The following is a 16,118-nucleotide window of genomic DNA, read 5'->3' as shown; positions in this document are numbered from 1 at the left end:
AGTCAAAAGACGGGAAAACTATGCATTTTTCGAGGATCACTTGTTTAAACTAATTTGAAGTATTTAAAAATATCTATCTTCAGAAATAAAAAAAAGTCTTTAGCTCAAAAATTAGGTGGCTTATAATGAAAAGAATGTCAGACCCTATATTTTTCAGCGAAAAAGTGATCGAAAGCAAACCCCTAATCACCACCCTGATTAAAATTAGTCATTGACCTTATTTCGTCTTCTTTACTTATGTATTATTAATAGGTTCTAGAAGTTTAACTGGTTTAGAATGATTAGTTTTTAAAAAAATGGAGCCAAAAGCAAATATCGAATTTTTGAAGTTTGGTAAAAAATTCCCTTTTCTTCAGAATAGAAAGATTATCATCAGAGATACAAAAAAATATTTAAATATAAAATTGTAGCTTATTTAATTCCCAAGAACCTGGTTTGCAAAAATTTTCTCGAAGGTAAAAATTGAGTGAGCTATTGACAATTAAAACTTATAATAACATGCAAAAATCACCTTTACCAACCCTTTCAAAGTCACCACTTTTTGCGACTGAGGATTTTAAAAGGATTTTCTATTTCCAGTCTTATAGATCTTGTAAAAACCTACTAAATTATTTTTTAACAAACTTTCTAAGATAAAAATTAAAAAGGTTACAGTTAAAAAATCAATATTTTTTTTTTCAAAAAAAAAAATAAATCCAATTGGAAGCATCATAAATAAGTTAGCTTTGCTTTTAGTCATTGGCCTTATTAATTCTTCTTTATTTATGTATTATTAATAGATTTTAAAAGTTTGACTGGCTTAGAATGATTAGTTGTTAAAAAACTTGAGTTAAAAGCGAATAACGACTTTTTGTAGTTTGGTAAAAAATGCCATTTTCTTTAAAATATAAAGATTAGCATCAGATATACGAAAAAATGTTTTAATATGAAATTGTAGGTTATTTAGTTCCCAAGAACTTGGTTTGAAAAAATTTTTTTACGGCAAAAATTGAGTGAATGGTAAATGAGTATATATCGAAAAACATTGATTTTTTCTATATAAAACTAACACTTTCGATAGCGAACAAATCGAAAAGTATTAATTTTATCAAAAAAATGTATAGAACATTTTTTGCTTAGAATGAATGTTTTTATCAACTTTTGCAGTCATCATATAGATTTTGATTCTTGAACTATCCACTACTTATTCTCAAATTTTTAAGCAAATCGATCCATTCTGTAAAAATTGCGAGGTGAAATGCTTCGGTTCCTGGACTATTAGAGGGCCACATAAACTTATTTTTAAGGCTTATTTGAATATTTGATGTACACAGCGCCGGATAAAAGATGAGCACTATGGGCAACCCAAGGGCGCCAAATTTTGAGGGGCTCCAATATAAAATACAATATTTTTTACATTCAACGTACCCGTAAAGCGAAATATTTTAGTACTTAGATATTATTTCAGATTGTGCTCTTGATACTTAAGAAACAACTTTCATTTACGTTACGTTTTGTAGATATAGGTGTTTCTGAATTTTTCTGTTATTATTTTTTGGTAAATACCTTGCCATGTCGTCCTACAGATTTTCACCTTTTAATTTTTGTGGTGAATGATCGCCTCCTGTCTCTGCAGATGTGGAGTGTATTTGTATCAATAATTTCTACTATATCAAGATTGCGCAGTAATCGTAGATTTTCGGTTATGAAATTTTTGGTATTACATAGTTCTAATGATCTCTTATTTTTGGCACTGTGTGTAGTATATTTTTGTTGGAATTTACCTTTACCAGTAGAGGGAGGTGGTCAGATGTAATTTAATCGCAAATGAAGCATCGATCTTTAAATCTACCCAGGTTGTTACTTGTAACCAAGATCTGATGCCGGATCAACGAACCATTTGCTTTTATGTCTTCCGTTTAAATCGCTCATTAGAATTATTTTATTTAAAGTTGCGAAACACTAAAATTTGGAAAGTAAGTGATTTGGATGTCTATCCCTTTCAGCACGTACCCACACAATTGTGTGGGTTGTTTTGAACTGACGTAAAACTGCTAAATAGTAAAATTTAGCGTTCAGTACGAACGACGATGGTTGTGTAGGTTCAGTGCTGTGTTTTGCGCTACGTTACGCGTAGGTATGAATTTTATTTGGTTCAACAATCACAACTTGTCTTGCAACTAAGGGGGTCGTCGATTCAGTAAGAAATGTAAAAATAGATTTTTGTTATTAAAAAATGTCAATAATAAAATGTAAATGTCTGTAGATTACTAACACATGTTTATTTAAAGCACCTGTACATGGATATTTTCAAAAATGATATTAATAATTTTCAAATATCCAATTACATCACTACCAGCACAATTATGTGGGTCGGATGATCGTTATTGTCGTTCTCTCTGTTTACAGATTTTGACTTTAACAAACCAGAAGATATCGAGGAGGTACTGAATACTACTATTGAAGATTTAGAATTAAAAGGCGACATCCGACGCCCTGAAGGGTACTAAGGATTATGAGAAAGAAGAAAGAAGAAGAACTAAAAGGCTTTAGTAATGCCTCAGATTTATTTATTTATTTATTTATTTATTTCTACGGTAGAACCATTTACAAAATACAAAAACAAAAAAAAAATAGAATAAGTAAGATCATGTATAAAAAACAATGAATATAAGACAATTAACCAATAAAATTTGTAAAATAACACAGTACATATATCAAATCACAGTTAGAAAATGAAAAATATCACATATTTAACTCATTAAATTCTCTAGTTGCCTCTTGAAGTCATTAATGCCTAGACAGAATGGATCAAGTTTCATGTCATTGCAAAAACTGAGCATTCTCGACAAGGGAAAATGACGAGAATACTCAGTTCTATGAAAAGGAATATGAAAGAGTGCAGTGTGTCGAGTTCTATGAATTGTATTGAAGTACACATTATCCAACAACGAGGGACAATTAATATCATTGTTTAGAAGTTTAAATAAAAACAACATATCAGCTCTCAACCTGCGGTTCTTCAGTGTAGCAATGTTAAATTGAGACATTATTCCAGAATAATCTATGACAAAATTTTCAGTATTTCTTATATTAGTATGTGCTTTATAAGCCAAAGATCTTAGAAACTTCCGCTGAACGCTCTCCAATCCATCAATGTAGACTTGATGAAATGGAGACCAAACAACAGAGCAGTATTCAAGTCCTGAGCGCACTAGAGAGCAGTACAGTAATTTGAATACAGTAGGTGAGAGATCATGACTGTTGCGATAAATAAACCCAAGATTGCGAAATCCTGTTTCCTTAATTTTAAGATAATGGCTTCTAAATGTCAATGCACAATCCAATAATACACCCAAATCTTTAATCTCAGTAACTGAATTCAAGAGTACATCATTAGGAACATATCTATTAGCTGTTAGATTATTTATACGACCAAATGAAATACAAGAACATTTAGTCGGGTTTAGGCTTAAACCATTTTGTTTCGACCATAAACATATATTATTAACATCATCTTGCAGGAGATCTTTATCTGATATATCCTGTATGTAACGAAATAACTTAAGATCATCAGCAAATAGTAGAAAGTGTGAGTTTTTGATAGCCTTACCAATATCGTTAACGAACAAGTTAAAGAGCATAAGAGCACAAGTTAACGAACAAGATTCTGATACGACGTGGAATAAGGAGCCAAATAGCCTTAACAAAAGCCTCTGAGACAGCCATTTCTCGGATTTTGACCAAGAGGGAGAAGATACTCGTGAGAATTCCCTAATTCACAACAAAAACCCATCTTCCTAAAATGATATTGAGGTTCCTGGTACTTCCGGTGTAACTGCAGCTCTCCATAAAAACTTACAATAATAATATGGGTGGAGTAGATGTCTGCGACCAGGAACTTATAGGAATATTATAGAATCTGGATAAAAACCAGAAATTTGGCATTAAAAGGCAGTCTTGATTTTTTAGATTTAGCCGTAGTAAATACGGATGGAATACCCGAAGATTGCAGAGCAAATAATATGCCGAAATAAAAAATACGAGATCTTCTTGCATTTAGAATGGAAGTCGGCGAGAGTTTACTAGCGTCCCTAAAAGAAAAAGATCAGATCAAGAAGTGGAAGAATAGGTCGAACAGGAAGAAGAAACACAAGACGAAACATAAATCAGGCCACAAAATGATCGAGCTGCACAACCAGCTGAAGATGAAAGGTTATGTGGGTACGAACATTGGCCAAATATTGACTACTTACATAACTACAGCAAAATTTTGCAGGTCAGGTTGTAAAGGCGGAACCCATGTAGATACCTTAAATGTGATGTTTACCTATATCTCACGACAGACCAGAACTGTTTTTGGAAATTTCATACCAAATAATATGTGTTCTAATGTATTCGTATTTTGCACAATTTGCGTAAAATAAAACCCAACCTACACAATTGTGTGGGTATAAAATTTCGAGACACCCTGTATAAATTATTATTTTATTATTTTTTCTGTATTAATTTAGACATAAGAACACAGAGTACAAAGTTTCGAAATTTTTGTTGATCATTTTTTGTTGCCGTGCGGAAAGGGCTACAGTAAAAGGTTATCGTTAGGTATATAAAACTATAATCCGAAGATACTCCCGACGATCTTTGGGCCTTGTAGAGACGAGATAATGGGAGAGTGGAGACGAAGACACAACCAGGAATTCCAAGCACTCTATAGAGACATAAGACAATCGTATAATATAGGCAGGACATATATTGGGACCGTGCAAGTTCGGAAAAGCGACACCTGGTTTCTACGCTCTACACTTTTATTCGCACTTTTAATTATATTGGCCAATCATATGGTCCTGGTTACTGGATAATTGTCAAGGCCATAGTCCAAAAAAAAATAATAAGAAGAAAAAATAAGATTTAGGTTATGTTATTAAAACGTAAACAATTGTATGTAGTAAATAAAATTAGTTATTAAAATGCAGTACTGCAAGCAAAATACAATTAATTAAAAAAGATAAAAAAGAACAATTAATTAAATTTACCTTTATATAATAATTGCATATCATATCAATACTGTGGAGCAATATATAATTTTTGTCCTTCAATGACAGTAGCTATGAAATGTACGTCAATTTGACAATTTCAATTGACATGAATTATTTAAGAAAGTTACAATATTTCTCCGCTATTCGCGCACGATCGTTTCGCGTATCCCTTCCAAGTACTTGCACACCGCGAATACTGAAAGCGAATGATGAAATACTACTTAATACAACCAAACTAAAAAGGGATAGTTCCCTGGGTTGGCGGCTGTATACCATATAGTTAAAAAACTCAACACCGAAGTGGCTAAGTGGCACCGAAAAATGGCTAAGTTATTCAAATGTCATGATTTATCATTACCCATAAAAGTCAGGTTACTGCGATGTTATATCTTTCCTATACTGTTGTACGGAGTTAAGTCGTGGACTCTCACAGACGCCACCTGCAAGAAAATTGAGGCTTTTGAGATGTGGCTTTATCGTCGAATCCTGAAGGTATCTTATACCGACCAGGTTACTAATGAGGGTGTTTTTCTGAGAATGCAAAAAGAAAAAGAGCTGTTAACTACAATAAAAGCAGCCAAAATCGAATACCTCGGTCACATCATGAGAAACAGCGAAAGATATGGACTACTGCAACTAATCTTGCAAGGAAAAGTGGAGGGAAAACGAGGACCAGGAAGACGAAGGATTTCCTGACTGAAGAATCTACGCACATGGTTCAACACAACAACCACAAGTCTTTTAGAGGAGCAGTGTGCAAAGTATAGATTGCCATGATATTCGCCAACATCCGAAACGAATAGGCACTACAAGAAGAAGAACACCAAAGTAAAACAACTTCTATGTAATAGGTATATCAGTCCATCATCAGTGAACTCAAATACTTGCTAAATAGCCCCAGAACCAAACAATGGTTGTAATTAAAATTCAGTCTACATTATAGTGTGTTGTAATTAAGAAGGCTTAACGCCGATGTTAGAAGATACCTCTCAGAGGTATCTTCTGGTCTACATTAACATTACCAATATACTAACATTAGCAATTCAGTCTACATTATAGTGTGTTGAAATTAAGAAGGCTTAACGCTTAACTGAATTTTAATTACAACCATTGTTTGGTTCTGGGGCTATGTAGCAAGTATTTGAGTTCACTGATGATGGACTGATAGGTCCGAAAACGTTTGTTCTGAACACATTTTAGACAATCCATTGGGATTTTTTAGAATTTTTTAATATACCTATTACATAGAAGTTGTTTTACTTCGATGTTAGAGTTTTTTACTTAATACAACCTTCTGGGAAAGTCCAACGACAGAAGGATAGTTGGTCACCCCAGAAAAATATGGAAGGATGCAGTAACGATTAATCTACTCAAGATGAGGGTGCATCAATCGGAGATTATTGCAGAGAAAATCGGCAAGGGTAGAGGAAAATAGTAAACGAGACGAAGAAGAAAGAAGAAGAGTTTGTGTAGAAATGGGTGTACAGGCAGTAACCCTTCGACACTTATTCACATCGATTGTCGAATAGCTCTGATAGGGGAGTGCATATAGATTTTCACTTCGGAAAAAATCAAACAAGATAGAACTTTTTGTAATTTCATTAAGAAATGTTTAATAAACAACATATCAAAAAGTTCTACTCGAGAAGTGGGTGCTTCATTTTCTATTAAACAAATGAACTGCGAAATTAGGTGTTTTTTTAAATAACTCCGAAATATAAATTTTAGAAAGAGACTGACTTGACCACTGAAAAATTTAGAAAATTTTACAAAAAAAACCTTATATAAAGAATTTTCTAAAATTAAATCTGTATCTTCTATAATTTTTTATTTATAACGCTAAAGTCACCCTTCTCACAAACATTGGCGCACTGTAAACTAGCGTACGGCGAAGTGCACGGTTGAGTTATTTTAATGTAATTCTTTAACCAATAAATCAAATGAAATTTTACAAATTGAACATGAAAGAAGAATAATTAAGCTATCTTATGGTTATAATAAAAAGAAATAAAATGTATGGGCATAAGTATGGTGCGCGGTGTGGGCGGACAGTGAGCCTTGCATGAATTTGTAATTAGTGAATTGAATGAATGAGTTGAATGTGTAACTAATACATTTTTTCTTATAAAACTCTCCATTTTGCACAACTTACCTTTCAAGCATCTTACTAAATGATGTTTCATTAAAAAAAATCTCGAAAATTTAATTCAAATGATATGACGTCTCAAAAAATGTAATTTTTGAAATCTTCGTAGTTTTATAGAATTACCACCATTTTAAGACGGTATTACTCAAGTTTGAACAGATCTATTACAGTTTTATAAGTGCTTTTTTAAAGCTTAGGATGTAATCTTTAAAATGCACTAAATTATTTTACTTTAGAAATGAAATAGACTATTTCTTTTTGAGAAAATTAAGAAAGGTAAAGAAACTGTAATAGAAAAACCGAAAATTACCAGCTAAAAAACTGTTTATACAAAGTGATCAAAACTTTTTTCTGTAAAACTTACCTAAAATACATTTAATAAGAAGCTTCAACAATAATAAATGTTCAGCAAAAAAAATTTTTTTAGCTCTTATACAGTATGTCTGCGTAACTTGGAACCTATTGATAACTTTTTTTATTATCAGTTTTACGAAAAAAAGTTAATTTTTATAAGATACTCTGTATCGTATATAATCTAAGATGCAATCATCAAATATCAAATTTAATTAATTTTATACGAGGTATCGATAGCTTAGTGTGAAAACCTCGTATCTCATTTCACAGAAAATTTTACAGGAGAGACTTTAAACTTAATTTCTGCATACTATAACTTAAAACAAAAAAACTATGTTAACATATTTTTGATTCTGAGTATGTTTAGATCATTACACATACATTTTTCATATATATTTTGGGTTAGAGTATGCAGAAATTAAGTTTAAAATCACTCATGTGAAATTTTCTGTACAATGAGATACGAGGTTTTCACACTAAGCCATCTGTATGTCAAAAAATATGAATTTCACTCAAGAGTAAAGTACCTTTACATTTCACAATATCGAAAATTGTTATTAAGAAAAGTTGTTTGGAATTAAAAAATTTGTTTTAGTGTTCAATTACATCCTTCTAATTAAAATATTGTGAATAATAAAGGCACTTAACTCTTTCATATTTTTTACATACCTCGTATAAAATTAAAAAAGTTTGATATCTGATGATTGTATCTTATATTTTAGACCAGGGAGAGCATTTTATGAAGAATAACTTTTTTTCGTAAAAGTGATATTAAAATAGTTATCATAATTATTGTAATAAAATGATGATGATTATCCGTAATTTGAGAAAAAATTGAATTTTTTTTTTCGATTAGAATGATGTAATTGTATATTTAAATATAGTTTTTAATTTCAAACAACTTTTCCTAATAGTATTTTTTGATATTCTGGAATATAAAGGTACTTTATTCTTTAACGAAATTCATATTTTTGACATAACTCGTATCGTATAAACTTGATAAAATTTGATATCTGATGGTTTAGTTTTAGATTTTTGACTATCTAGAGCATTTTATGAAGAATAACTTTTTTTTCGTAAAATTGATAATAAAAAAGTTTTCCATGTGGTTCCTAGCTGCACAGAAGAACTTCTGTATAAGAATTTTCAAATTGCAATGTCATATTCGGATTCAGCATAATCAAAAACAAAATAGAAACATATTTGATCAAAGTAAAATTCAAACATATTTGATCAAAACAATTGTTATTGTTTAAACAATTAACAAACAATTAGCGGCCAATTCTGCGAGTAGAACTTTTTACTTTAACATGTATATAAACTAACAAATAAAGTTTTAGAAAAATACAAGCTTTTTTGAATTTTTCCAAAACAATGCATATTTTTATTCTAATTGCACTCCCCAAGAAGTGCCGTAATATTTATATAATATCTGACCCCAGCGTTTTAAATGCAACATAAAAAAAGATCACGTTTTACAATTGCCGGTACGTGAATAAATTCGCGAATATTTTACTCATTTGTTTTAGATTCTAACGCCATTCGTAAGACTCGCGCTCGCGAGATTAAAGTATACCACAACCCACAACCATATCGAAAAAACCGTACCTTTACCATGTAGATTGTAGATCAATAAACAAATTCCTTGTAACGCATCTCGTTTTTTCGATGTCAACATTAGAAAGTCTTCCGCTTTACCTTTCTCCTACTTCCCATCCCAATCGAAGAAGTTCTCTCGAAGATCCAAATCCAAAATTTTAAGTCGAAATTCAAAATTAGTGGGGTAGAGACACGATAGAGTTAAACCGCGTCTTCGCGATTCTTTCCGTCCTCCGATGGTGATGTTGAGTGGCAATCGGTACATCGTTCATTATTTGATTTATTACTTTTTGTTAATTCGACAGACGTGCCTCATATCTAACGGATTTATTTACCCGAGAGATACACAGCTGTACTTCACGGTAAGCACAATTAATTGTATTAATTAAAAAAATTCCACCGAACTATTATAAATCGCTATATTGTCCCACTTTCCCCGATCGAAATAAGATTTTCAGGTTTAATTGCGTGTAGTTTTAGAGTAGTGTTTCAATATGTAGGCCAGTCCGAACAATTCGACCTTCGGTAAAAAATATTTATTTACTTTCCTGCCACAATTGGCATTATGAAAATGAAAAATTGGCATTATTAAAAAAATACAACGTAAATTGTCAAAGATATTGGTTGACCATTATTACACTGTGAGAAGACAGCACGCAGCGGTTTAAAATATCTACAAAGTAGCAAACGGCATCTTTTGTAACGACCTATTCTTTTAAATTTATGATGATTATGTAGATTTTATGTATTCTTCTTGTTCTTTGGCGGTCAGACTGAAAGGAACGAAAAGTCCGTTCTAGTTTGACCCAAAAACGCGTGCCAAAGAAATTACAGTAAAACCTGTTCATAACGACCACTAAAAATGAAAGAACTATTGGCCGTTATATCAAGGAGACCGGTATTGTCAGGTTTTGCAGTCCACAAATACAAAAAAGATATTTGGAACTTTGTTTATTTTATTAATTAAAACAAATATGTATATTCTATATTCCATACAAAACGGAAAAATAGTAAAACTACTTTAATATACCTACTAATACAAAACATAAACTACATACTATACTAGGATAAAAAAGATGTTAAGTTTATGTGTCCATTTTTTATTTGATTTAAAATTTTTAGGTTTGATTTAAGAATTTCAGCTTCACATTTAAGTAAAATTCGAGACACGTCCATAAAATGTATATTAGGGAAATAAGTCCTCTACTCACAATCCTTTATTGGTTTTATTACATTCAAAAAAAGATTGGGCGACCGGTTTCGCTGTTTGCAAGTTATACAGCATCGTCAGGCCCACTAGAAACTAAGGCTAAAAATCATATAATGTGTAAATAACAATGACAATGAAAAGTGTATACAGTGATGGGCACGCTAATAACCGGCAAAATAACGCAAAAGATGGAAAACATATTAAGTTGTGAGATAAACAGAAATGAAACTAGTGGAGCTGGCAAATTTACCAATAAAAACCTATAAATTTACATTCTGTTTATTGTTTCCCACCTTTAGACGTATCGGACGAGTTTGGCAAATGCCACTGTGACAGTGACATTTTTAATTGACATACTCCTCTGATACGTCTTAAGATGGGAAACAATAAATATAATGTAAATTTAAAGGTTTTTTTATCGCTAAATTTCCCACCTCCACTAGTTTCATTTCCTATTTATCTCACAACTTAATATGTTTTACATCTTTTGCGTTATTTTGCCGGTTATTAGCGCGCTCATCACTGTATAACGATACAAACAAACAGTTATTAAGATAGTACCACAGATTAATTATTTTTACTATGATGGTTTGTAAAAACAAACTACTATGGTGTGTTTTTAAACCAGGAGGAGTAAACTAAAAAGACAGATTCACACCGAAGAAAGTCACTAGAAAAATCACCAAATACATCTTAAAAAACCATAAAATCCTTTATAAAAGGTATATTTGTTAAAATCCCTATACAGGGCTACATCAAGAACATAACTAGTTTTCAATCGGTTGACCGATCATCATCAGTGTTTGCCTAAAATGTGTATAACTCAGAATCCAACATGCTAACCACCAAATTAAAAAAAAAATATATGGGTAAAAACCCTTTACAAATAATCCGTCATCGAAACATAGATGAATAATGTGAATTTAAACATGGATGTTTAAAATATCCTGCTCTAGGTACCATTGAGCTCGAATTTGACTTGTTCACATCATGGCTGTATGTTAGCAAGTGGTACTTTGGTGGTTAGCATGTTGGATTCTGAGTTATACAAATTTTAGGCAAACACTGATGATGATCGGTCAACCGATTGAAAACTAGTTATGTTCTGTGATGTAGCCCTGTATAGGGATTTTAACAAATATACCTTTTATAAAGGATTTTATGTTTTTTTTGTAATAAATGGTATACAGCCAACTACAGGAATTTTTTCCTCGTGGAATTTTTCAAATACATCTTTTTTGGTTGATCATATCGGTAATCCATACATATAATATTATACTAATACGTCGCTAAAGAGTTCTAAAAACAATTATTGTTTAAAAGTAAACTAAAAATCTAAAAATCAAAGGAATAACGCAGAAAACACAAAAATCGCCGATATAACTTAATTAACCTATAAAATGCCAGTTGTGTCAAAATTTCATAAATGTCATTAGTGTCAAAATTTCAGTAAATAAACTTGCCTGAGGTTGGACCAATTACAAACAAGCATTACGTTCTCGTCTTGGTTTTAAAATAGACCATAATTATTAGCCAACAATAGTGCTTAAAATTAAATTAAATTTCAGAGTTAAATTTTAAGTTTTGACCAGCTCCACTCTGATGTTGACTGTATGAATTGTTTTTGTAAAAAAAAATGTATTGCACACATTGAAAAAATGTAAAAGAGAGAGAATGTAAGAGAATACTTACATATTAGTACATTCTCTGTCTTACGATTATTTTGGACGAACTTAGTCCTCCTTTTTTTTCAAATTGGAGATATTAAACAATGAAATAATAGCCCGATCAAAGAACAATCTGACCCCAAAAAAATAAAGGAAGGATGAAAATTTCGAAATAGGTAGTTGAAATTGTCTATTATTATATAAGAAAAAGTTTACAATTCTACATCCCCTCCATTTTACAAAAATGGAGGGGAATACCCCTTCTCAGGGGTAAAAAATATACATTCAAAATAAGTCCAAAATTGGATAAAATGACTAATTCTAAGTCTAAGCAACTTTTGTTCTATAGGGTTTTTTCCCTAAGCCAATACTTTTCGAGTTATTTGCGAGTGAACATGCTCATTTTTAACAAAAAAAAAACATGTTTTTTGACGGAGGAAACCAGAGTGGGGGGTCAAAGTCCCGTTTTTTATTATTTTTTTGTGACGCTCATGATCGAGATAGTGCACCAAAATTTGGGAATAAGTAGGTCATGACGTAACTAAGTAAAATCTCCAGAAGTGGAAGGCTGCGTGGCCGACAAAGGGGTGGAGCAGGGGTAAATATAAAAAATGTAAGGGGTTTTTTGCGACGATCGTGATTGAGACAGTGCACCAAAATTTGGGAATAAGTAGACCATGACATAACTAAGTAATATCCCCAGAGGCGGAAACCAGAGTGGCGGCTGAGGGTAGTTATAAGGGGTAAAAGTCGCGATCTTTTTTATTTTTTTTTGTGGCGCTCATTATGGAGATAGTGCATCAAAATTTGGGAGTATGTAGGACATGACGTAACTAAGTAAAATCTCCAGGGGCGGAACGCTGCTTGGGGTACAAAGGGGTGGTAGGCAGGGGTGAGTATAAAAATATATGGGGTTTTTTTGCCGTTCGTGATCGAAATAGTTCACCAAAATTTGGGAATAAGTAGATCATGACATTACTAAGTAAAATCTCCAGGGGCGCAACGCTGCGTTGGGGACAAATGTTGTGCCGGGTCACAAAAAAAAATAATACACACTGCGACTTTGACCCCTTAAAACTACCCTCATCCCCAACTCTGGTTTCCGGCTCTACGGATTTTACTTAGCTAAGTCATGGTCTACTTATTCCCAAATTTTGGTGCAGTATCTCAATCACGAACGTCGCAAAAAACCCCTTATATTTTTTATATTCGCCCCTACCCCCACCCCTTTGTCGTCCACGCAGCGTTGCGCCCCTAGAAATTTTACTTAGGTACGTCATGACCTACTTATTCCCAAATTTTGGTGCACTATGTCGATCATGAGCGTCATAAAAAAATAATAAAAACCGCGACTTTGACCCCTTATAACTACCCTCGGCCCCGACACTGGTTTCCGGTCGTTGTTGAAAGTCATGTACACAATTTCAACATATCCCCGTATAGTTTTTCCATATTACTTATCACGCACAAAATCCGCTTCTATCTCTCCGACTATTAAGCTTGTAAATTGTTTAAACAATTTTTGAAAAAAAAATTACTAATAACTGGTATATCCTAGCTAGATAAATGCAAAAAAATATTAGACTTACACAAATTAATAAGAAGAAGACAGTGTCCGAAAAAAGAGAGAGAAAATATAAAATTTATGAAAGAAAGTGAAACAACCAGAAGAAATGAAAAAACATTTTTTTGGCCAAAGCTCGACATATAAATTGGTCGACCCCTCGTATGTCGATTTTTTCTCTAAACAAGTATCGAAATCGTCAACTTTTGTCTTTTGTCGTGTTTTTGTAGTGAGGAAAAGTGTTTAAAACAAATATACTTTTGATTTTATTATCGAAGTACATGCTTACTCTCGTCTGGCCTACTGTCTTTCATTTTAACCTACTTTCCCACGTTCTCCCATAACTCGCAAGTAATCCTATTACCACGAGTATCCACTTAATTTGATCAAGTTCTATCTATACGTACCAACTGGTTTCTTGTGCATATCAGTTTTAGAAAAAAAAATTGATAAGATGTGTTTCTATTATTTGTGCCAATATTTATTTTGTGGAAAGATATGTCATAGAGGTTGGTGTTTTTATATATAAACTTGTATTATTTATGATTATAAGCTGCGGATGTTATAAAAATGTATTAAAGAAAATATCGTTTATAGGATGAGCTAAGTGACATTGGTCGTAATTTCATTATGGAACAGAATATCCAAGAAAGTTATTAAAAAAAAATGTTTGCAATGATATTCTCCAGGCTTGGAAAATATCAATTCTACTCTACAGGGTGATTAATAACTAAGTGGTAAAGCAAACATACTTAAATAGGACACCCTGTATATTTTCTCATATTTAGATTCCTCTCACAATCTCTGTTCTTACAATATGAAGTTTCACAATACCTCTTCTTCAAGTTCTATCTTCTATAGATAGTTTGTTGGAAATCATCTTGGCTATGCGGACTCGGTGACTGTTGCTCTAAATAGATCTGCACTACTGCATTCAAACCATTTCTTTAAGTTATTTTTTTTTGTGTGAATTTGATGGTCTTGGCTTAGCCAATTAGTCAGATATTTTATTTTAAAAACAAACAATTTTTTTCAATCAGGAATTTTTTCTGTATTTTTAACTCTAAATATATGTACATAACAAACTAACATACTAGTATCTAAAAAAATACACTGTTTTGGATGTAAATATTTTTTTGTATATTTGTTTTATTATATTTTTAATTTGTCTTTTTTCTTTTTTTTTCCTTTTTTTTTCTCTTTTCTTTGTTTTTTTTTTTCTTTTTTTTTCTTGTTCTTTTTTCAGTTATAATATACAATAATTACTTAAATCTACAGGGTTAAAAAAATAACAACAAAACAAACATGCTTGTTTTGTTTTAACAAACATGCCTGTTTTGTTTTAACAAAATTACTTAAATACAGGGTTAATTATATTGCTACAATTTATATTTACAGTTTTTGATATTTTATTATTTTTTTTTATTTTTAACTTTAAGTTATTAATCCAGGATATTCTTAGTCTCCCCATATTCCACTTTCCTTGAACTTTGCCTTGCATAATAAGTTGTAATAATGAGTATTTTTTCCCTCTCATCACCATGTCCTACATATAATAGGTAGGTACTCAAGTTTTCGTCTTTTGATAAAATTAATATTATTTCTGCTTTATTTTTAATTCTTTTTATTTTGTGTATTTTATCAAAAAATATATTTCTGATTTTTCTCAGATTTTTTCGTTAGGTGTGACACCTTAAAAAATACGAAAAACTGATTTTTACAAGTTTTTGTGTGTTTTCCCTATTTTATAGACTTCAAAATAAATCAAATCAAGTACCTGAAACTGAAAATCAACTGAAACACCTTTAAACCTACAAAAACGATGTTTTTGAGTATTTAAGGGTTTTTGTAAGTTCAAAGAAACACATGGTTTTTGGGGATTAAAGTTGTTTTGCCCAATTTATGAATATCGTAAAGGACTCGTTTACTTCAAATTATATATTATAACCTATGAAAAAATCTCAATTTAATCTATTTCTATATGAAACTATTTTGAGGTAATATAAAATAAAGAAAATCCCCAAAAACCTCTAAAAATCGGTTTTTCGGGTTTTTGAAGGTGGCACAGTTTAGGAAAAATCTGCAAAAAATCAGAAATATATTATTTGACACAAAATATATTTTTTGAGTACACAAAATAAAAAAATAGACTGCAGTCATCTCCGAAACAAGTTATACGCTTTCTTTTTTGACTGTCTCAGTTACTTAAAATTATATAAATATGACTTATAAAAAAACTTTGATTTGATCTATTTTAACATCTATAAATTAAGGGGTAGGCGCAAAATTTTCACTCCAATGCTTTTTAAATGTATTAATTTTTTTCGAATCTAGAGAAAACAAATAGGTAAGTATTTTTGAAAAATTTAAACGCAGAATGAAATATTACGTTATTACCGAGGGCCGAAAGTCCCTGAAAACTTCTGTAATGTTTATTTTAATAAGTTACAGGGGTGAAAACCTAAGAGAAAATTTAGTGTGATTTTTAATTTCAAATATCTCATCCAAAAGAAACTTTTTGTTTATTCTAAGGGACTTTCTGCCCTCTGTAATAAAGTAG

The 16,118-nt window shown here is 31.5% G+C and overlaps 1 protein-coding gene across 2 annotated transcripts in view; it reads left to right on the top strand.

Moving 5' to 3' along the window:
* The window catches only part of LOC114326907 (phosphatidylinositol 3-kinase catalytic subunit type 3), an 88,986-nt gene that overhangs the window by 30,184 nt on the left and 42,684 nt on the right, over window positions 1-16,118 (top strand). The window lies entirely within an intron of this gene.

This window comes from Diabrotica virgifera, chromosome 5 (genome assembly GCF_917563875.1).
Source record: "Diabrotica virgifera virgifera chromosome 5, PGI_DIABVI_V3a".
Classification (NCBI taxonomy): Eukaryota; Metazoa; Arthropoda; class Insecta; order Coleoptera; family Chrysomelidae; genus Diabrotica; species Diabrotica virgifera.
The sequence above is the reverse complement of the archived record's forward strand: the minus strand, read 5'-3'. Positions and strand labels throughout refer to the sequence as shown.